This window comes from Tenrec ecaudatus, chromosome 2 (assembly GCF_050624435.1).
Source record: "Tenrec ecaudatus isolate mTenEca1 chromosome 2, mTenEca1.hap1, whole genome shotgun sequence".
Classification (NCBI taxonomy): Eukaryota; Metazoa; Chordata; class Mammalia; order Afrosoricida; family Tenrecidae; genus Tenrec; species Tenrec ecaudatus.
In genome coordinates this window covers 62794472-62817512 of record NC_134531.1, presented here as the reverse complement: position 1 = coordinate 62817512, position 23041 = coordinate 62794472, and the positions used below count along the sequence as shown (strand labels likewise).

Below are 23041 nucleotides of genomic sequence, written 5' to 3'. Positions count from 1 at the left end.
ATAGATATATGCTTCAAATTTGGGGATCAAATACACAATATATCTTCAATAATAAAAACACAGCTGCATCCAAGTCACTGCATTCATACTTAAACTCCAGCATTCTAGCCACAAGAAAATTGTCCAGTATAAACAAAAAAGCACCAGTTTTCTCCATCTACTTTCACATTGTCAGTGCTATCACAGTCAATTCTAACTCAAGAAGTCAATCACCTAGTCTTTCCTCTCTTGGAGAAGAGCTTGTGGGTTCTAAGGGCTGACCTTTTGTTTAACATTCAAATGCTAAACTACTGTGCCACCAGGATCCCTGCAGCTTTCCCATTCCCCACTGGTTCCCAGTAACCCTACAGGGCAGTGCAGAACTGCTCCCGATGGTTTCTGAGACTATAAATTTCTATGGGAACAGAAAGTCTCATCATTCTCCCACTGACTGAACTGCCAACCTTTTGGTTTTCGGTCAAAAGTTTAAATGTTAACAGCATGCTGTGCCACCAGGGCTCGCAGTTTTCACACTAAGAAACTAAAATTCACTGCCATCGGTGGATTCTGATTCTAAAAAACCCAATAGGCAGAGTACAACTGCCTCTGTGGGTTTCCAAAACAGTAAATCTTTATTGCAATAGAAAACCTCCTCTTTCTGAGGAGCAGCTGGTGGTTTTGAGCTGCTGGCCTTGTGGTTAGCAGCCCAACCAGGTATAACGCATTACACCACCAGGCCCCCTTCTGCTTTCACACTGTACCACGGAATTATTGAGGAGTGCTTCACCTATCATATAACTAAAGCTTATCCTTTGAAGTTTTAGAATTTTATAATTTAGTCAATTTATTCTGAAATTAATTGGACTGCTCAACACTTCCAAGTCTGTCTGGATGTGGTAGTTACATAATCTGTTGTCAATTTGAGACTTACAAGTGAAGGGGTGGAGTTTAGCCTGTCAATCAGGTCACAGCTTGGTGATTTCATTTGAAGGCACTAAGGAGATAAATAACTCTTTGGAGATGGGACCCATGCAGACTCCCTGAGAGATTTTCCAGCTGAGAAGACACAGTGCCCTGCTAGTGCCCTGAGCTGGAGGAGCCACGTGGAGACCTCTCCTTACACTGAGATGCTTACAATGCCATAGTATCGACATGATTTCCCACCCACTAGTTTGTGATCTTCCTGCATTCGGTGTCATTGCATGTGTTTTGTGAATCTGAAGAAGATTTTATAGACTGGTACCAGACATATGAGCTAATATCGGACTATGGACTTGATCTGGGCTGGACTGGGATGTTTTCTCAATATTCAACTGCTCAGTAAGGATTTCAACATCAGAATGAATAACAATGGTTTCTAAGCCTCTAGATATAATAGGAAGCCCTGAGCCTAGATAGATGTAAACAAATGAAAAATTTTAAACGTCTGACAAAGAGCAGAATGTTTTACAGTTTCAAACTACCTCCCCACAGCATTTATTAATTACAAGTGGGGAACAGTATTTGGTAATGGAAAAGCCTGGCAAACATCATCACATAATCAAAACAAACAACATCAGTAATGAGACAAATTTATAGTCTCTCACCTGAATAAAATGCCAGGAGTAGAATCAAATACTAAGTCTATTATTACTGGCTAAAAATCTAATCATGAAAGGGGAAAATTTTTTTTAAGAGGGAGAGGACAAATGCAAATTGAGGCTACCCTATTAAATAACTGGGCTATAATTACACCCAAAAAGCGCCAAACTTTACCATTATGCTACTGGCATTTGTGTTTGAGCTGCTATGCTATTGGTGAAAATTACAACTTACTGTTGAAATAGCATGAATACATGAGACACTTATCTGCTTATATTTAGTTAGTGAAAATTGCTCACTTTTCCATGTCTGATGTATTGCTGAATGGTGTGATTTATAGTTTACTTCAGTTAAAAAACAAATTTGTACTTTTTGTTAATCCTTGGTGGGGGAGGAACCTGAGAGGCTTCCAACAAAGCTTGAATAATCTTCAAATATATCGTTTAAAATAAAGGATTAAGACTATTCTAAATTGAAGGAATTTAATGAGACCTGACAACTAAATATGACTTATGATTTTGAAATGAATCCTTTTGCTCTAAAAGATATCATTGGGATAGCAGAATATTTTACACAGTTTCAAACTGGTAAAACCCGAATAAGGGGGGAGAATAAAAAAACACCTGAGGAGACCCATCTTTGCACCCTGGCTCGTGCTGAGCCCATCTAGCGGAGTGGACAGAATAGACCAAGGCACTAAAATGAGGGGCCAGAACCCACAGGCTCATGTGACAAGGAACATCTCCAAAGCGCATAAGTGCACAGTGATCGGAGGCTCAGGGTTTCTTGGTCAGTACATGGTGGAGCAGCTGCTGGCCAGAGGCTACCATGTCAACATCTTTGACATCCGTCAAAGCTTTGAGGACCCCCATGTGGAGTTCTTCCTGGGCGATCTTTGCAACCAGCAGGATCTCTACCCAGCTCTGAAAGGGGTGGGCACCGTTTTCCACTGTGCGTCACCCCCACCAGGCAGTGGCAACAAGGAGCTCTTTTACAAAGTGAATTGCCTTGGCACCAAGAATGTCATTGAAACTTGCAAACAGGCTGGGGTTCAGAAACTCATTCTGACGAGCTCTGCCAGTCTCATCTTTGAGGGCGTCGATATCAAGAACCGGACTGAGGAGCTCCCCTACACCAAAAACCCCATTGACTACTACATGGAGACCAAGATCCTACAGGAGCAAGTCGTCCTGGGCGCCAATGATCCCGAGAAAAATTTCCTAACGGTCGTCATTCGCCCTCATGGTATTTTTGGCCCCAGGGACCCCCAGCTGGTCCCCGTCTTCGTTGATGCTGCCAGGAAGAGCAAGATGAAGTTTATGATTGGAAATGGGAAAAACTTGGTGGACTTCACCTTCGTGGAGAACGTGGTCCATGGCCACATCCTGGCAGCAGAGCGCCTTTCCCAAGACGTAGCTGTGTGTGGAAAGGCCTTCCAAATCACCAATGATGAGCCCATCCCGTTCTGGGCGTTCCTGTCCCGTATCCTGACAGGCCTCAACTATGAGGCCCCCAAGTACCGCATCCCCTACTGGATGGCCCACTACCTGGCCCTGCTGCTGGCCTTGCTGGTGATGGTCCAGCCGGTGATCAAGCTGCAGCCCACCTTCACGCCCCTGCGGATCGCACTGGCCGGCACCTATCACTACTTTAGCTGCGCCAGGGCCAAGGAGCTGCTGGGCTACCAGCCGCTAGTCCCCATGGATATTGCCGTGGAGAAGACTGTGCGTAGCTTTCACCACCTGCGGAAGGTCTGACTGAACTCCGCCTGCCAGGGAGCTAAGAGCCGCCCTCCCCCTTCTGTGAGCCACCTGGGTGCTACGAAGCTGCTCTCGATCTCTGGACGTGGGAAACCTCCTTCCCCTCCACCTCCTCGGGCTCCTTAGAACAAAGGTCACTTTGCAGTTGCCCCCTAATCCTTGTTGGCGTCCTTGTGTTCAAATTGAAGAGGTAAGACCCTGTCAGGAAGAAACAGTCCTTTGGTAACCCAACGGGGTTTCTTTCATTCAAACTGATGCTAGAGTAGAAGTTTCTAGATGTTGTTGAAGGGACCACACATTTAAAATATCCTAGAAGAAAAATGAAAGATAAAAATAAAGGCACATGGCTGAGACTTGGAAAAAAGAAAAAAAAAACACCTGAATAAGGTCGCAGATGAAGGTATAGTAATGTTTTCATGTTCACGTCCTGATTTTGATAGGTTATGAGAGTATCTGTTTTACAGGAGGAAGTCCTTGTAGAAAAAATTTTTAAAGTTTAATGTAAGTGATTCGAGTTGGCAATTTATTGTCAAATAGTTCAAGAACAAAGAACAAATGCGTATAGCAAGCATTAGCTTTTCTGTATGCTTCAAAATCATTTCAGACTTTAAAATATGAAAAATAATTACAATAGCTCTTTATCAGTCCTGAAAAATGGGGCAAGTGTACCTACAGACTAGAACAGAGTATTTCTAGAGACCCAAAGCAAACTGTATTCAGTTGTACTAACAACAAAAGAACCAGATGCCCAAAGCAAGCATAAAGTGGGATCTCCAAAAAGAGTACGTTTTCTTCTTAGCAAGAAGGGTTTTGGCAAAAAAAAAAAAAAGAAGGGCTGGGGAAAGGGTGTCCTGGGCAGTAGGCCCGGTAATAAAACCATAGTAGACCAACTGCCCATGTCCTTGCTAAAGTGGCTGACTCCAGCATGTGTAAGGCTTCCAATGCAGCTCTCTGAACTTTGGAGATCTAACACCATAATATAAAACTCTAATATTTGGAGAAAAAAATAAAAGCACAATGGGTATACCAAATAGAGTTAAGATCAACAAGTGTTAGGAGAAACACCAAGCAATACTATAATGATACTATTTCAGAGATCCAAAAGGTTTATAAGTCATCCAAAATGCAGCTAAAAAATAAAAGTTGATCCCTATGAAGAAGTAACAGACAGAAGGTAGACAGCTACCACTAGGTACCCACAATGATCGTGATCAAGGGTGCCAAAAAAGGTCCTGGAAAGGGTGCAAGAAAAAACATAGTAAAATTCAAATCATTCATACACACACACACACACACACACCCCACTCCATCCCCACCCCACCCCCTCTGGTTTGACAGAGACTGGTGAAACCAAAGACTAGGTCCTTAAAGACACTCTTGAACCTGGCACTGGGCTCCCTCCCAGGGATCACCTTCAAAGAAGACAGGTTTTAAAGAGTAAACAGGAAGACCCGAAAGGAGTGTGTTCCTCAGAACTATCAGTCATACAAAACTGAAGTTCACAGGTAAGAAGAGGCAGGAAAGATTGAATTTTGAAAACAGAGAATGGGGTGGGGTGAGGTGGAGGTTGGGTGGGTAGAGTGTGTGAGAAGAGTGTTGTTACACTGAGAGGAATTACAACTAATATCACAAAGCTAAATGTGCATCACTGTGGAATGGGGCACTGATGTGCTCTGTAAACTTTCATGGAAACCACAGAATGTTTTTAAAAGAATTCTTTAAAAATATAATAAAGCAATTGAAAAAAGGAACAAAAATTTCAAGACCATGTAAGTGAGCTAAAAGATCAAGACACAGTATTCACCAGAGGGTAAAACCAAACTACAAAGAACAAGGGTGACAGTTCCATAAGGCTCAACATCCACCTACGAACGTCTCAAGCTGTGATCCAGAGGGGCTGGGTGGCCGTAGCACCGGAGAATCCCTGAGACACTTTTAAAGGATCACTGAGGTATAAACTATTTTCATTTCATATAAAATGCCATTTGCCTTTTCCCAATATAATGGGACAATGTACTGATGGTGCAAAGCAATGGTGAATAAACTGCACGCCCGTGCCTTAGCACAAATAGCAGCAGTGGCATCACCCTGTACTAACTCACTAGCACCACCACACAGTCCCAGATTTCCCTCTTAAACGTCAGTTTCGCTTCAGAATATCTTTAATGAAGCAGTAAAAATAATTTTATTCTCACTTTCTCAGTACATGTTTTTAAAATACTCTATGTGAAGTAATAGCGATTTTGAGGAAAAGCAATTGCGCAATTAATTTGATTTATGAGCTAAATTAGTTATTTTTTCAGGAAACAGCATTTGGACCTCTAAGGTCAAACGACAAACTATGGTTACACAGGTTTAGGAATCTGACAGAATTTTCTTTTCTTTTTAAAAGAAAATAAGCTAAGCAAATATGTTTGCAAGTCTGTATGTACATTCCTTCCTGCTCCAAAAGGGGAAAACTGGTATTATTTATTACCAATTATTCAAATGTGAACTTTTAAGTAGAAAGTCTGAAAGTTTGAAAACTTTTAACTTCCACCTATTAAAGACTTTCCTAAATATGATGAAATGTTACAGCTGTTTTGTTTTGCTTTTTAACTGTTTAATAGTTCAATATTTGAGAATATATGCATGATTCAATGAATCAGGATTTCCAAACTACCAATACAAAACCATGTCATTCAAAACAAAAGGTAAATTACTGAATTTTTAAGATAGCAAGAAATGAAAATTTCATGAATCTGGTTTCAGATTTCACATTGCAACTAACCTTTAAAAACTCTCACTTATCGAGATCAAAAAGGTGGTACCCTTAACAATAGCCAAATACAAATTGAATTATCTAGGGATATACCTGACTGAAAAAACAAAAGATCTATACTGGGAAAACTACAGAACACTATTACAAGAAACCAAGAGCGACCTCAACAAATGGAAGAAGAGCCCATGCTCATGGATTGGAAGACTCAATATAGCCAAGATGTTAATTCTGCCAAAGGTACTATATAAGTTTAATGCAATCCCAATACAATTACCCTCATCTTTCTTCAAAGAAATGGAAAAACCGATTACCAACTTCAAAAGGAGAGGGAAGAAGCCCAGAATTAGCAGAGAACTCCTCAAGAAGAAGGACACTGTGGGAGGATTGCTTTACCTGACTTTAGCACACACTATGCAGCCACAGTTGTCAAAACTGCGTGGTATTGATACAATGACACATACTCAGACCAATGGAAAAGAACTGAAAACCCAGAAATAAAATCATCAGCACATAGACAACTGATTTTTTATAAGGGCCCCAAAAATACCAAATGGGAAGCAGATGCCCGCTTTAACAAGTGGTGCTGGAAAAAATGGATCTTTACCTGCAGAAAAATGAAGCAAGACCCTTATCTCACTCCATGCACAAGAATAAACTCAAGGTGGATTCACAGACCTTGAAGTTAAACCCCAAACTATTAGGGCCAACAATGAGGGAATTGGGACCAACTTGAGAACTTTGGCACAGGGAATACATAGGCGATCAGAAATAGGGAAGGACACAAACAGAGGAGGCACAAATTGACAAATGGGATATACCGAAGATAAAACACTTGTGTACATCTGAAGAGTTCACCAAGAGAGTAACAATAGAGTCCACGGACTGGGAAAACATCTTTAGCAATGACACATCAGACAAAGGCCTTATTACTAAACTCTACAATACTCTGCTAGCTTTCAAAAAGAAAAAAACTGATTGCCCACTTGAGAGGTGGGCAAAGGACTTGAACAGAAGTTTCACAGGGGCAGAAATCCGAATGGCCAGAAACACATGAGAAGATGTTCCCGATCTTTAGTCATAAGAGAAATGCAAATTAAAACTACAATGAGGTACCACCTAATACCCTCAAAGGTAGCCCAATTCAAAAATCAGAAAGCAACAAGTCTTGGAGGGACTGTGGAGAAACAGGAACTCTCATCCACTGCTGGTGGACTTGTAATTATGTATGACGACTATGGAAATCGATCTGGCAATATCTAAAACAGATGGAAATTGAGTTACCATATGACCCAGCAATCCCCCTACTGGGTATATACCCAGAAGAGGCGAGAAACCAACCAAGGCCAGACATCTGTGCTCCAATGGTTCATTGCAGCACAGTTCACAATTGCAAGGAGTTGGAAGCAACCCAAATTTCCATCAACTGACGACAGGATTAAAAAACTGTGGTATATACATATAATGGAGTACTACGCATCGCTAAAAAGTAGTGATGAACGTATGAAGCACAACGCTGCATGGGAAGAACTGGAGAAAATCATGCTAAGCAAAGTAAGGCAGGCACAAAAGGACAAGCACAACATGAGTCTGCTGAGGTTAGCGTTTAAAAATGCAAAAAGGGCATAGGGAAAAAGCCACTGTATACAAACATTCTTCGGGTGAGGACTGTGTAGTATGGCAGGGACCAGATCAAATGCAGGGATGTACATGGTAGACAACTGGGGAGGAGGTGGGGAAGGGAAAAAAATGATGAAAATAATGAAGAAATAGGTAGCGGGGGCGCGGGACGCTAACTCACCCAAGGGAAGGGTATTGTTTATATCTCCACAGGGAAAGAGGGACCAGACTTCAACCCAGTGCCCCAAGATGTAATGCAACATTCCAGCCTCGGAGTAAGGAACCAGTGGAGAGGTCTGAGGGGCTGGCCCCAGTCCCAAATACTAAGTGGATGTCTGCCCCTCCCCCCAGAAGAATTTACTTCAAAGGACAGCATTGAATCTACAGCTCAAGGAGAGAGACATATTTGACTGGAGAACAAGGGAGCAGATGAAGGGGGAGTAGGAGGCAGTGGAGTACATCTTGGCCCACCAGGCCTTGAGGATGATGTTCCTGATTAGAGCAGCCAGTCCACAGAGAGGACCACATGGCCAGCCCCACTATGAGACATGACGTCCCTCACTGACCCATTACCCTACAGGGACAACACTGGAGACAGTGTGGGAATTGCGCCCGATTAATCCCGCCACACCCAGGCAAAACACTAAGGGGGTGCAAAAGAACAAGGGAACAGAGCGGTGAGGTCCCCAGGGAATGCTGAAGGTAGACGTTAGGGCCAGTGTGTGGTGCCCCAACACTCTGGACTGGAAAAGACTCCTAAAGGTCAACAAACAGTCCTTGAACTAACTACAAGCTTTTCTTTCTTGTTGTGTTTTGTTTTGTTATGTGTCATTGGTTTGTTGCTGTTTTGTTGTATATTGCTGCTTGGTTTTGCCCTGTCTTGTTTTTGGGCATGTTATCTCTGCTGTCTGTCTGAATAAGATAGGCTGGATGAACAATCTGGAGGAGAAAACAACAGGACCGAGAGTTCCAGGGGGGACATGGGAGAGGGGGAGGTGGGGGGAAAGGCAGTGGTGTTAACAAACCCAGGGACAAGGGAACAAGTGATCCAAATCAGTGGTGAGGAGGGTGTGGGAGGCCTGGTAGGGCATGATCAAGGGTAATGTAACCAAGAGGAATTGTGAAACCCTGGTGGGACTGAGCATGATAGTGGGACAGGAGGAAAGTCGAGGGAAACAGAGGAAAGAGCTGGGAGGCAAAGGGCATTTATAGAGGTCTAGTTAAAGACATGTACATATGCAAATATATTTATATATGAGGATGGGGAAATAGATGTATGTGCATATATTTATAGGTTGAATATTAAGGTAGCAGAAGGACATTGGGCCTCCACTCAAGTACTCCCTCAATGCAAGAATCCTTTCTTCTATTAAATTGGCATTTCATGATGCTCACCTACCCGCTGAAGACAAAAGCGGGTAAATAAGCAAATGTGGGGAAGAAAGCTGATGGTGCCCGGTTATCAAAAGATATAGCATAAGTCAGAATAACTTCAGGACAATGGATGTTATTTGGATATTGTTTTTAAAGCAACCCTAAGACCAAAAGTATGCAAACAACTGCCTTGTGACTATTACTACTCCTGTGATCACACTAGCCTGTCAAAATGAATGTTCCAAAGAGCAAAAAAATATTATGTATAATTAATCCACTTTGCCCAAAAGTAAAGTGCTCAAGACTATCTAAGTCATTCAATCTTCTTTCCATTTTTCCTATTCCCTCTCCGAAAGGTAAATTCATTGTCATTACTTCAAGATGCTATCAGTGTGCCTGTTTTTCTTACCCACTCTAATACACCAAAAGTCCAGGAAACTAAGATCCCTTCAGAGAGAAGTAAATGGGCTCTAAGGAAGTATATCCCTACAATGATGTCTTATTAATGCCTAATTTTTCTACTATATTTTACATAATTAAAATCATAATCTCCAGATAAATATTTTACCAACTTAATTTTTAGGTATACTTTATATAAAATATAAAGTATCTACTTTATAGATAAATATAACTATCTGGAGATTAAAATAATAATCTCCAGATAAATAGTTATATTATCAACTTAATACTTCTTTTCTACTTACTTACTATCATTTCTAAAACCTGGAAAGGCCATCACCTAGAGGTCCCGGGGAGTGGGGCATGAGGGGTGTTAGATCTATTTGGGGATAAAAAGTGACTCACGAATAAAATGTGTGATAAGCGTTCCAAAGTCTCAAGAGTGAAGGCAGAGAAACAATTTCAAAATTTGGGAACACTGTGGCAGAGATCTGTCCCAAGATAGCATTAACAGTTTGCGCTACAATACTAGACTAAAGGTTGGCAGTCTGAACCCACTCAGCAGTGCTGCAGAAGAATAGTCTGGTGATCTCTCATAAATATTTTATTATTAGTTGCTGTCCACTCAATTCCCACACGAGGATCCCACGTATGTCCAAGCAGAAGTGCTTCATAGGGTTTCAAGAATGTGATCTTTCAGAACCAGATCACTAAGACTGTTTCCCAGGCACTTTGTGTGGGTCCAAACCTCCAACTATTAGTGAAGGGCCTAACTATTTGGGCCAGGCCAAAAAACCCTACTAGTTAATTCTACACTCTTAACATGTATAGACTCAACGCAATAGATTTTATGGGTCGATAGAGAACACATCTAGTTTGAGGGGTAGACGAGGAGGAAAATGGGCAGGAATAATACAAGGCAAAAAGCTAGTATGATTTCAAAGGTCAAAAACATGATAAAACAAGGTAGAGACAGCACTGCATGCAGTCTTCACCTAAAAACCTAATAGCCTGATGTGTAAATCTTAAGCATCTTATTGTAACAGTAACTACATAACGTAATTCTGGAGCTATTAAAGATTCAGAAAAATGAAAAAACAGAAATGTATAAACAATAAGTTAATAAGTATCCAAGTGAAAATAGTGGCATGTTCACCAAGTGAGAATGTAAAAGGGCTATTCAGTATTAAGTGGGCACAAAGCAATATTTTTATTGTTTTAAATAGGTTTTTTGAGACATAAACATTTGGACGAGTAAAGTTTGGGAAAGATGGTGCGATGAAGTGAATTCTTAAATGGCCCTCCTACCTGTTGGAGAGTCTGGAGTGTTAAAGAGGGAGGATTATAGCAGGACATACTGAATTCCCACCTTACTAAAGTCATCGCCCTTAATTTCCTTGGGGGTGTGGTCTACATCCAATATAAAGGAATACTTTTTGAGGCCAGTAAATTAGCAGCCATCTTTGAAATGTGTTAAAACAATAACTTCCAGTTTTAAGCATTTCTTTAATTAGGCACACTGCCAACCTCATGCTTAATGAATAAAGACAAGAAGCAGGGGTCACAAAACTGGCTGATCAGATCTGACCCACCTAATATGATTAGTGATTATCAATGTGTTCTCAGCCTGACCTTAATGAGGCTGAAAACACACGTCTTCCACATCCTAAGACAAGGACTGCTAACTGCAAGGTCAGTAATTCAAAATCACCAACTGCTCTGTAAGAGGAAGAAAGCAGAGGCTAGCTGTTCCTATAAAGATTTAGTCTCTGAAACCGTATACAGGGGTCATTCTGAGTCAGAACCAACTCAATGGCAGTTGGTTTTCCTGACTGAAGATAGTCAGAAGACTAGTTTTTGTGCTGAATCATCCTGATGCGGGCCAATTACTTCCCTATGAGAATCTCATAAAAGACCCCTGATCCAGGACTTGGGAGCCACTTGGGTGACTTGAGTATAGGCACTTTCCTTTGCATGGTGAACACTCTTAAGAGCTGCTTCTTTTGCTTTCAGCTGTTCTTTCACCTCAATAATACTTACGTAAAGTTCATCTCTTGCTCGGGTTCAACTCTATGTGATCTCTGGATGTTGGGTCTTAAGCCAGCAGCCTATCACCTGATGTGATTCACCAGCTTCTGCAGTCTTGTAAGTCAGTAGCTTGTCATCTGCCCTGCCGCTCTGGATCTCTCAATCCTTGAAGCCATGAGTTTGAAGAGAATCCTCCAAACTAATGTCTAAACTCTAAATTTTGGGACTTGCTGACCTTCACAACCACATAAGCCATTCCCTTGATAATACCTGAGTTGTGGAGATGTTGCAGCCAATTACACAGCCCAAAGATGTGAGCTAGAACTGTAAAGGAAGGAATACTCGTTGGTGTTAGGGATGATGGATTGGTATGGCATTTCAAAAAAACTGGACATTTGGGTGATCTTTAACCTTATAAGGCCTTGGGCTGATCCTTCTAAATGAAATTATCCATCCAGATGGAAAGGGCAACAATGTAATTAAACAACAGAGCTGACCATGGAGAAAATACAGGAAGTAAACTAACTATAAAAATAGAAAGCTAACATAATTTCAAAAGAAAGCTTAATAATGGCTAGATTTATTTATCTATAATTAGAAAATCTAAGAGGAGAAAGCTAAGAGACAAAGAAATAGTATGATTCAAGAGCCAAGTAATGATAATAGGTACCCTAGGAGGAAAAAACTAATAATGTAGAATAAATCAGAGAAAAGTGGAAGGGCTGAGAATATTTCCTTAAGCAATTTTTAAAGTAGCTACTACATAGTATAATTCATGTTTACATTTCTGTGGCAACAGAAAGCATGTATCCAAAATCTGAATAATCTGTTGTGAACAGATAAACATAGGTACAATACATGTAGTCTGGAAAAGAAACACAGAAAACATCATAACGGGTTTATAACAGTGTTCCCAGAAAAAAAATAATAACAAAAGCACAGAACAGATTTATATAAAGGGAAGACAAAGACAAAGGGCTAAAACGAAAACTCAAACAACAATGTGTGTATTTAAATAAAGGTAAGTCGAAATTATAGTCAGTTTGTCACGTATCACTAAAGTTCGGCACAATCCCAAGTATTTGAGAAGCACTGCCATAATAATCTAAACACTAGATCATATAATCTATAAGGATTTATCAAAAGAATGCCTAAAGACATGTCCCTAATTTTCTAAAATGTCAGTGTGCTTCTTAGAGACATCATGGCATTATTACTAATAGCTCTATGCCAGCATGTCCAAAATGAGAATCGTAAGAGATTCACCAGATTTATGTTAAATATCTCTAATATGGTTACCGCTTTATTAAAGAACACCAAAGTTGCCATGTAAACTTTCCTATATGAAAAAAAAAGTGCAACAGTTTGATCACAAAAAGCAAACTGACCTCATATCTTTTTACTTGAATTAATTCCCTGAAAGATGACCTAAGTATATCACTAATAAAAACATGATTACCTTCAACAAGTAGCCATTCAATGTGTATTCTGTGCACTATAAACAAAGTACTGTGGCAGTACTCTGTATTTGCTCATTTAAAAAACCAAAAGTACAAAAAAATACAAAAAAGAAACCAAAAATACAAAGAATTTCCAAATTTTGAAGCCATTTAAAATATATGAACTGATTACTCTCTAAACTGTTTATCTTTTCAAACCTTTGTAACAGTTTTCCCAAAGGCTTTGAACATATTTATTGATAAGAATAACACAAACCCTAAAATTTGTTACATTTATTCAGTACTAAATTAACAATTCTTAGGAAATCACAAGTCATATCTGGGAGGTGGAGAGTGGAAAGAACTCAAAAGACAGACACAAAAGTGAGTAGCCCCCTCTTAGAAATGTATTGCCTTCGTCTAGACATACTACTCAGTCCCTCAACGAAGAACAAAAGTCAACACCTGCACACCTAAAAGCAGCTTACACTGTCTTTTGCCAGTGCCACAATTTCTTCAATTAAACTTACTAATGGAAGAGAACACAAGTCTCTGTAAAAGACTTGCTCTATTAAGGATTTGTTGCTGAGGCCAAGAATAAGCCATATAAGGAAACTGAATTTCAATGCCATTTATTTTGTTCCACTCTTCTGGATGCCCAGGAATAACCTCTTTTGCTGCCTAACCAAGCATTCCAAAATCATAAAATAGATCAGCAATACATTTGAAATTCCTTGATAAAGCTAGTTTGACAGAACAAAGTCACACAAAATCTTACCCACAATGAGATACCAAAGAATGTCCAGAAACTAGGCTGGGAGGGAGCGAGGGGAGGGGGGAGGAGTGACCTAAACAATATATATAGTAAAATAAGTAAATTCAAGGACTCTCCACCTCTTATCTTCTTTCCTCCCGATTTCTGGTAATCACTTGAAGCAAAATCAACATTAGCCATCAACTTTCATTTAAGATACACCTACCAACAGAATATTGTATTTGTCCAATACCTGCTCAAAAACATTATATTATCTCTGCTTGGCTTTACCACAAAAGTGCTGGGGGAAAGCAAAACACACACACACACACCCCTCCCCCTTTGGCCGCCTAAACAAACACACACACACACACACACACACACACACACACCACCACCCCCACCACCACCCCCTTGGTCGCCTAAACTCACCACAGAAAAAACAATTTGGTTTTGGGACAACCAAAACCGGTGAGATCTGAGATGCCTGCCTACTGGTCTGAAAGCATTCCGACCTCTGGCTGGTGGAATGTCCCCGGGCCAGTTCCTCGATTCCTGTCCCTCTATAGGTCCCTGATACTTCTTAGGTGAAACCTGCTAAAAGCATTTGTTCCTGACACAAAAATGTAAATACAGCACTGTTCGAAAGCACTGCTTTTTCTCAAAATCCAAGCGATTCCCAGAAAACCGTCGCCAGCGCTTTACTTCCTCTTCCCACACAGTCGGTTCCGAATGGCAGCGCGGCCCCGGGAACCAATCAAACACGTTACAGGTGGGTTCCAACCGGCACCGAGCCTCTCCTCGCCCAGAACCCTTCACCCGGAGCCGTCCGGCCGATTGCGAGTCCCAGCGAGCGACACTGAAGGGGCAGAGTGAATTAAGGAAGCTGGCTGCTACATCTCTCTGCGGGACCAGTTGGTGGGTTCAAACCTCGACCTTATGCCGACCTTTCGTTAGCTACCCGCGGCTTTAACCAAGGCGCCACCAGGGACCTCTCAACCTCCCTGACTCCCTCCTTTTTGTCTTCCTGATTCGATAGCTAAGAGGAAAAACCGAGCAGATGCTTGCCTCCTCCAATTAACCAAAAGATCACAACGTCCTGAACGTCTAAAAGGAGCAAGTGATCACATGCCCAGGAAAACGAGTGAGAATTGACAACGTCGGTTTCTGTGCTTTAGGCTAATAAAATCCACGGGGAGCTATTTATACACGTTTGAAGGACAGAAAACTCCTCTAAGCGATTCTCCCCAAGGTTCGGGCGCACGATAAACAAACGTGGCCGCCATCTCGGCCAGCAACCCACTCGCAACTTTCTTCCAAAACCAAGAGTTGTCAGACGCGGCGAGCTCACCAGAATCTAGCCCCGCGCTGTGTATGTTCGGGGGAAGCCAGCGCCTGCTCGTGGGGCTGAACAAAGGCACTCTTTCTCCGCATCGCACGAAACTTTCCGCCGCATTCATTAAAAAAAAAAAATCAAACAAAAACCCTCCTTAAAATAATCACCCAGGTCCAGAGGGTAGAAGGGCAAGGAAGCAGGAAAGAAAACAAAACAGAGAAGCAGCCACCACCGCCAGCCCGCAGCACGACGCGGGGCGTCCCGGGGAAGGGGGCCGCACCCGGCAGGCTCGCGGGCCCCTGAACTTGGTGACCCCTTGACACTGGCCGTCAATTACCTCTCGGCCGGGCAGCGTCTCAGGGCCGCCGGCGCAGGGCTCCGCCGGACATGGTTTCCTTTCCTCCGAGCGTCCCGCGGGCTCCGGCCGAAGCTCTCTCCCCGGTGAGAGCGGATGTGGGGTGGCCTCCCGCGGCGGCAGGAGTAGGTGGCTTTGGTGGGGGCTGGGGTGCGGGCCGGTTTCCGGGTGTCGAGTTTGGCAGGACTTTCCCGGCCCCCGACTTGGATCTCCGCGAGGGGAGGGGACCCAATGGGGTTAAAAAAAAACAAACAAAAACTTTTCACTCGTGACACCTCCCGGAATTACCGTGCGAAACTCACTTCCTGCCGCGGCGGGCAGCGGGATCCAAGTCCGGCCGGGGGAACCCGGAAAGGCAGCTCCCCGGGCTCCCGGGAGGGGCGAGGGAAGGCGGCGTCCGCCGGGAGCCGCGGGCCGCGGGCGCCCCGCTCACCCGACGGCGGCGGGACCCGACCGGCGGGGCGGCCCGGACGCCGCCGGGGCCTCGGCGAGCTTCGGCCGCGCTAGGCCGCCACCTCCTCCGGGCGGTGGGGTTATTGTCTCGAGAGCGCCTGCCGCGCCCTGCGCCCGCGCCGCCGCCGCCGCCGCCGCCGCCCCGCGCGGGAGCCCAGGGCCCGGGCCGACTCGCAGGCGGCCCCTTCCGCGGGCCGTCGGTCGGGCTGTCCGTCCTGCGGTCCGTCCCTCTCGCCCGCCCGCCTCGCTGCCGAGTCCTCTTCAGCGCCCTCCCCCGTTTTCCCGCCGCCGTCCCGTCGCTCCCCTCCGCGCCCTTCCTCCGCGGCGGCGGCTCCCCTGAGAAGCGCAGGGACAGGGGGGCTGGCGGCGGCGTGCCCTCCGGAGCTCGAGGGGCCGCGGCGGGCGCCCAGGCTGCGTCCCGCGCCGCCGCGCCACAGTCACCCGGGCGAGCGACCGCGGGGAGAGCGGAGGGCCGGGAGGGAGAAGAGAGAAAGGAGGAGGAGGAGGAAGGGGCAGGGGCGGAGGGGAGTTACTGCCTCACAGGCCGCGGCGGCAACAGCGCCACCGCCCCGGCAGCGGGAAGAAGCTGCGCGCCGCGGGGGCGGGGCGGCCTCCCGCCGGCTGCGCCCCAACCGCCAACTGCCGGGCTGCAGGCCGGCGCGAGCCAGTCGCGGCTGGCGAGGGGGGGCGGGGGGATGGTCGGCGGCGGCGGGGGGCGGCCGACCGGGGGCCGCGGGGGAGGGGCCGCGGGGTCGCGTGCGAGGCGCTGCGCGCCGCTGGGCCCCGCTCCGGCCCAGGCCCGGGGAGGCCGGTCCGCGGGCCCCCAGCCCCGCCCCTCGAGCCTGCACGGCCCCCGGGGGGGGAGGGGAGGGGGCGGCGACCCGGCCGCGGAGGCCCGCCGAGGGGGAGCCCACAGGCCGCCGCCGCGGCTGACGAGTTTCTTTGTAAGACCGTCGCGGGTGCGAAGAGCTGGTCCGGTGCAGCCCCGATTTGCAGGCTGCAGGTACCTTTCAGCTGCGGCACTCCCACTTCCTCTAATGCCACGCTCCGGTCGCGGGAAACCCCGGCGGCGGCGGCTCGGCCGAGCTTCCCGCGCCGGCCCCCAGCTCCACGCAGCTGGGGCTCCTGGGCGCCTCCGCCGCGCACGGGCGGCGAGACAAAGCTGGCGCTGGGAGGAGGAAAATGGCCCGCGAAGTCGCCTCAAGATCGTGCCTTTGTTTGAAGAAACATTGGCTCCCCTCCGAATGCGTCGCAGGCTTCCCAGCCCAGCGGCTTCGGCGGTGCAGTGGCTTGCGCTGGCCCGAAGAACTCAGCCTGGCGGGGTGTGCGTGTGCTGCGGAGACACAGTCTTCGGCGTTCCGTCCACACATATGGCACAGAAAGCCTCCACCGTAACATTGCACGGTTTGGTGGGTTGGGTTTTTTTTTTGGGGGGGGCGGCTTTGTTTTGTTTCTCTGTTACAGGCCGTCCGAGAAGGACACACGATTCCTTCAGTGTTACGTAAATCTGCCTTCACTTTGGGAAGATTGAGTCAACCCCTTTCTCACAAGAAAACCTGCATCCGATCCCCTTCGCCCACTGTACCTACTGCTTTTCAGTCACGGAAAGGGCTGCGAGCCTTTTGCACTAAATTAAGATAAGAGCCAGGGACGTCCAGGCCCACCTAGCTACCAATTCTTAAAAGACACACTTCAATCCGGATTGAAATCTGGAAGCTGCTTATACTAAGGAACTCGGGTGGCACAGCGATATAAGCGCTGCTGCTAGTCAAAAGGTGGGCGGTTTGAGCCCACTGTCCACTCTGAGGAAGAAAGATGTTGGCAGTCTGGTTCTGTAAAGATGTTCAGCCATTGAAAGCCCAAAGGGCGGTTCCTTTTTCTCCTACCAGGGTCGCAATGAACCCGAGGAGTCTCCATCCAGGGTGTGGGGGGTTTGCAGTTACTGCTTTGGCTAATGTTAACAAGCAAGAGGGCTTTGTTTTGCCGAGAAAAAGATAGGGAACATGCCACACACAGCCCCCTCCCTGCTGTACTGTTAACTGATAATTTGTCTCTGGGTCCCTGAAGTCACTGGTTCAGTTCTTTAGCCTGTGCTCCAGAAATAATTATTTATTACCCAGTATGAATAGAGTTGAATACCCTGCGGAGGGTTTTTGGCCTGCAGCCAAAGAGAGGAAGGAGTTCATAAACACCATCTAAAAATTGTTTGCCAAAATGAGTTTGTACACTGGTGAAAAACATTTGGAAAAACTTGCATATCCTTAAGACCTTCTGTTAGGGATTGGAGAATTTTAACTGGCCCCCCTTTCCCTCACAACCACACTCACCAGGTTGCTGGAATTCACACGTATTATTTCCTGCTGGTGGTGAGGGGAGACATTGCAGTCCACTTCCTAAATATTTACAGTTTGAAACCCTATGGGGCAGTTGTACACTGTCCTGTAGGGCCACTCGGAGCCAGAACCTACTGGATAGCTGTGAAGTGTTTTTTGTTTGATTTAGTTCCTTAATATAGAACAGGGGTACTCAAACTTATTTAGTTATTCCCTGAATATAAAAGGAAATATCGAACTCACAGCCAGACATAGAGTTGATGCTGATTCATAGCATCCCTATAGAGCAGGATAAGACTTCCCCTGGGAGTTTCTGAGACTATCTCTTTATGGGACTAAAAAGCCCCAGTGGAGCAGCTGGTGGCTTCTAACTGCTGACCTTGCAGCTAACAGCCCAATGCATAACCACTATGTCACCAGGGACACACTCAAGTATGTCTAAAGCAAGCCTCTTCACCACAATCACTACCCAAAACCAACACCAATGAGTTATGTCGACTCACAACCCTGTGGAGCAGAGTAGAACAGCCCCATAGGGCTTCCCAGGTTGTAAATCTTCCTAGAACCAGACTGCCAACATCTTTCTCCCACAGAGTGGACATCAGAGACTTGTAACTAGAAGATAAGAAAGAGCCTCCAGGTAGGTATCACACTACCTATTTTATATGAATAAGTGTAGCCATTGTACAAAATTGTTTAAAGTTAGCATATTGTATAAGCAATTTTTAAACTGTCATGGGAAACATTTCTTCCCCACTTCCCAAAACTGCTTAGCGTCTGCACTGAAAGGGTGAGTCCCCTGAAGCATCCCTGCGCATAGCAGAGTGCAGAAATCCAGTGCTGCATCTGGAGCACGTGAATATGTCCAAAGAGCCTTACCACCACCATCCTTACCCAAAGCTCAAACCCAACGAGTTATGTTGACACACAACCCTGGAGGACAAGAGACCTGCCCGTAGGACTCCCAAGACTGTAAATCTTTATGGAAGACGACGACTACATGACTACATCTTTCTCCAGCAGAGCAGCTTGCTGGGTTCCACCCACTCACCTTTATTAGCAGCTGAACACTTCACTACTGCCACACCAGGCCTCCTTCCTCCGTCACTGCATAAGTAGGACCAGACCCCGAGGCTAAGAGTAGCCCTCGTCCTACTCATTTTTCACTTGAGTTCATAATCAGGACCCACTTGGCTGACCCCCATTCAGACTAGAAAAATTGCTATAACCCCAAAGCCTTTCTTCTTTTCAAATGGAATTCTGCAGTTAAGAGTTTTATCTCTATCAGTAGTTCATTTCTCCAGCGCAGAAACCCTAATCCTGGGGAAAGTAATATTTTAAGCCATATTAGTTATTTAGACCTAATTCAAGAGATTATTTCCCAGAAGCAGGTTTTAATGAGAGGGAAACGGAAATAATACATGATGAGGTTAACCACATAGGAGAGGGAAATGTGTTTTTGTTCCTTGTAATTATTTATATATATTATATATAGTCTTTATATATAAATACAATAAGATAACTCCCACTTGATTCTAGATAAGTCTTGTTTTTACAAACTGTTAGAATGAGCCCCAAAGCACAGGCCTTCAACAGTGGAAGCCAGGGGTACACTTATCAATATTTGTCTTTGTCAAGTATTTCTTTAATAAGAAACGGGTTCTGTCTAAAACTACCTTCAGCAGTAGTTTTTTATCGTTGCTCATAGAGAAGGCTGAAATGACAGTGATATGATCAGGGGACTCAATCAGGAAAACTGTATTCATCTTGGTTAGTCATTGCTGATTTATAACACATAGGAACTGCACATGCAGATATAGCCAAAGTTTGATTTTTTTTTAACCTCCAGACATTCCTGCCTCATTCTTTACAGATTCTTTTCTTTAGAAAATCCGCCTACAAGACCTTGAACTAAGATACACTTTGTTTTTTAATTATGACCCTTAAGGAAGTAAAGCCCCTCCCTAAACAAGTCTTCCTAAAGTGATGCTGTAATGATTTACTGAACTCCAGGACCACCTCAGAGAACTAGCTGATAAACTTTTGCTGATTGTGTAGCTTGATCCCCACCATTGTCATTCACCAATTAATCCATTGTAAAAGGCAGGGAATCCTTTCTTCCGGGTTCCCCTCTCCAAAGGCTGTGCTGGGAGAAGGAATTACTGCTGAGTAAAGATAGGACACACTTCTGAAGGATACACCTTAAGGCTTAGCTTTCCCGGGGGATAGAAACAGTTCCCATTAGGCAGAATAAAAGGTACCCGAGCATAGGACCCAAGCACTGTTTTTGAAAGACCCCTTCTAGCATTCCCTTAAATAAGCTGAGCAGCTATGCAGAAGCTTCAGAGGGACAAAAAACATGCAAGAAAAGTCTTAGGATAATTCTCCTTCAATCATTGGCAAAGACTTAGCGGCTTGGTGACTGTTAACCAAAAGATCAGCAGTTCAAACCCACTCAACACCCCCAAGGACAAAGATAAGACAGTCAGTTTCCACAAATATCTAATCTTGGAAACCCTATGAAGCAGTTAGTTCTACTCTGTCCTGTTAGGTACAAAAAGAGGAAATCTCTCTGTTGAATTGACAACGGTGAGCTCAAACAAACAATTGGGAGACGAGCACAGGATGGGGCAGTGTTGTACAGAGGGGTGCTCGCTATGAATGGGAAGCTACTTCAGGGCACCTACCGACACTAGGTTGTGATGAGTTGTATTCACAGGCAGTGGGGTTGGATTTTGGTTTTCTAAAGTTACCTAAAATTACATTATCACAGTGCTTTGGGTAACCATAATCTTCAGATTAGAACAGGGTCGCATTCAAAAGAAGCCTAGAAGCAAGCATTAGATCAATTCCAGGCATATGTAGTATACATTGCATTTTACAGGGATTTGGCTTCCTTATTTCCTCCTCCATCCTAGTCCCAGGATAGTGAGCACAGGAAGTCTGCAGTACATGCAGGAACCAAGCTTGTGGGGTTTATAATAGTTTTACCTCTTAGGTAATGGAAGCACTTCTCTCATAACACATTTCCATTTTTGAAACACAGTTTTACTCAAAGGGGAAGTACTCCATTTGTGAAAATTTCTAAAAACGTTTCCGAAGGTTTTGAGTTTTTTGGGTTGGGCTCAACATTTTAAAAATTCTCCTCAAGCATTGTTTTTTCCCCTACTAGGACTACTTTTCTCTCAAATGTTTTTTGAATTCTTAAAATGCAGGGTAAAAATAACCAGTGTATGGGGATTGTGCCTGTAATGTTTGAAACAAGACAGCCTCAACTGGGAACGTGGTAACTGACTAAGGCAAATTCCTGATTATCTTTGAACAGAAATGTGAGCTCCCTCATCCTGAGAAAGGGACTGAGAATTCGAACTGCTTCGTGGCAGGGAAGATGAAATGGGAATGGGCCATGCTGGACAAGTGCTTAGCACAGTGCCTCAAACATTGCAGAGATGCAAACGCGTTAGCTATTGTTGCTAGAACCCTCTATAACCAGAGTGGTTGTGGCGTGCCATTGAGTCAACAAAGTAGAACTTCCCCACAGTGTTCTACTCTACTGGGGAGATCACCAGGTCTTTTCCTCCCAAGAAGCCTCCAGAGGGGTTGGAACAACTGACTCTTCAGCCTGGAGTGTAACCATGGAGCCTCTAGGCTCTAATGCACTAACGGTAGTAGCAGTGCATTTTTCAATGCGCCATGCATCCATTATTTCTGAATTGGCCATATAGTTTTTCATCTGAACGAGGATATTTTTGAGAGTGAAGGCAGATGTTGTTAATATTTACAAAGGGAAAACAAATGTATAACCAGGACGGTCCCGTGCCAACCAGGGTCAATGATCACCTTAACTATTTCCAGCTCTGCTGGTGTTTTGTTTTTCTAATCAACGTTAACTTTCATATGTTCCCTGAGATAAATCATACATTTATTTCCATCGTGTTACAATATGCATACTTTCCAAATCATTAAGTTGCATACTGTTGTACACAGGATCCCTATAAATTGTAACCAATACAAGGCGACCTCACAACAGCAAGGGTTAAATGATCTAAAATGTCAACTCCTTGGACAGTGGGCCTCCTTGTGCGCATTCCCTTAATACAATACAAGAGCACCTTGCTCAGCTAAACGGCCATTTCATGATACCCACCTTCCCAAAATGATCACTGAAGACAGATGTGTGCATAAGCAAACGTGGTGAAGAAAGCTGATGGTGTCTGGCTATTGAGAGATATAGCATCTAGGGTCTTAAAGGCTTGAAAGTAAACAAACGGTCATCTAGTCCAGAACCAACAAAGCCCACATGGAAGCTGCACACCAACATGTGTGACCATGAAGGGCCAAGGGGACCAGGTTTCAAGCAACAAAGGTTGGGGGGGGGGATTATATCGTGAATGAGGGGAGCCCATGATGGGGACCCAATGCCCATCTGTAAACAACTGGACATCCCTTGCAGAGGGGTAGTGGGGAAGAGATGAGTCACTCAGGGTTCAGTGTAGCAATAATGAAACTCACAATCTTCCTCTAGTTCTTAAACGCTTCCTCTCCCCAACTATCATGATCCCAATTCTACCTTGCAAACCAGATTAGACCTGAGGATGCACAGCAGTACTGGAAACACAGGGAATCCAGGACACAGGGAACCTCAGAGTGGCGATACCGGGAGGGAGGGGGCTTAGGAAGGGGGGACTGATCACAAGGATCTACATATAACCTCTTCTCTGGGGGATGGGCAACAGAAAAGTGGGTGAAGGGAGACACTGGGCAGTATAAGATAAGATAAAATAATCATTTATAAATGATTAAGGGTTCATGAGAGAGGGTGGAGCGGGGTGGGAGGGGGAGGTAGAAAAGGAAAATGAGGACCTGATTCCA

The 23041-nt window shown here is 44.8% G+C and overlaps 1 protein-coding gene and 1 pseudogene across 7 annotated transcripts in view; one reads left to right on the top strand and one right to left on the bottom strand.

Annotated features, from left to right (window-relative positions):
• The window catches only part of ERBIN (erbb2 interacting protein), a 153124-nt gene extending 137515 nt beyond the window's left edge, over positions 1 to 15609 (bottom strand). For 6 of the 7 annotated variants that reach the window (XM_075541099.1, XM_075541101.1, XM_075541102.1 and 3 more), the window contains exon 1: positions 15366 to 15450. The gene's annotated coding sequence lies outside the window, so the exon portion shown is untranslated. Of the gene's footprint in view, positions 1 to 15365 lie in introns of all 7 variants that reach the window. The other variant, XM_075541104.1, reaches the window with a different exon arrangement.
• On the top strand, positions 2262 to 3317 carry LOC142440819 (sterol-4-alpha-carboxylate 3-dehydrogenase, decarboxylating pseudogene; annotated as a pseudogene).
• Positions 15610 to 23041: the final 7432 nt, after the last annotated feature.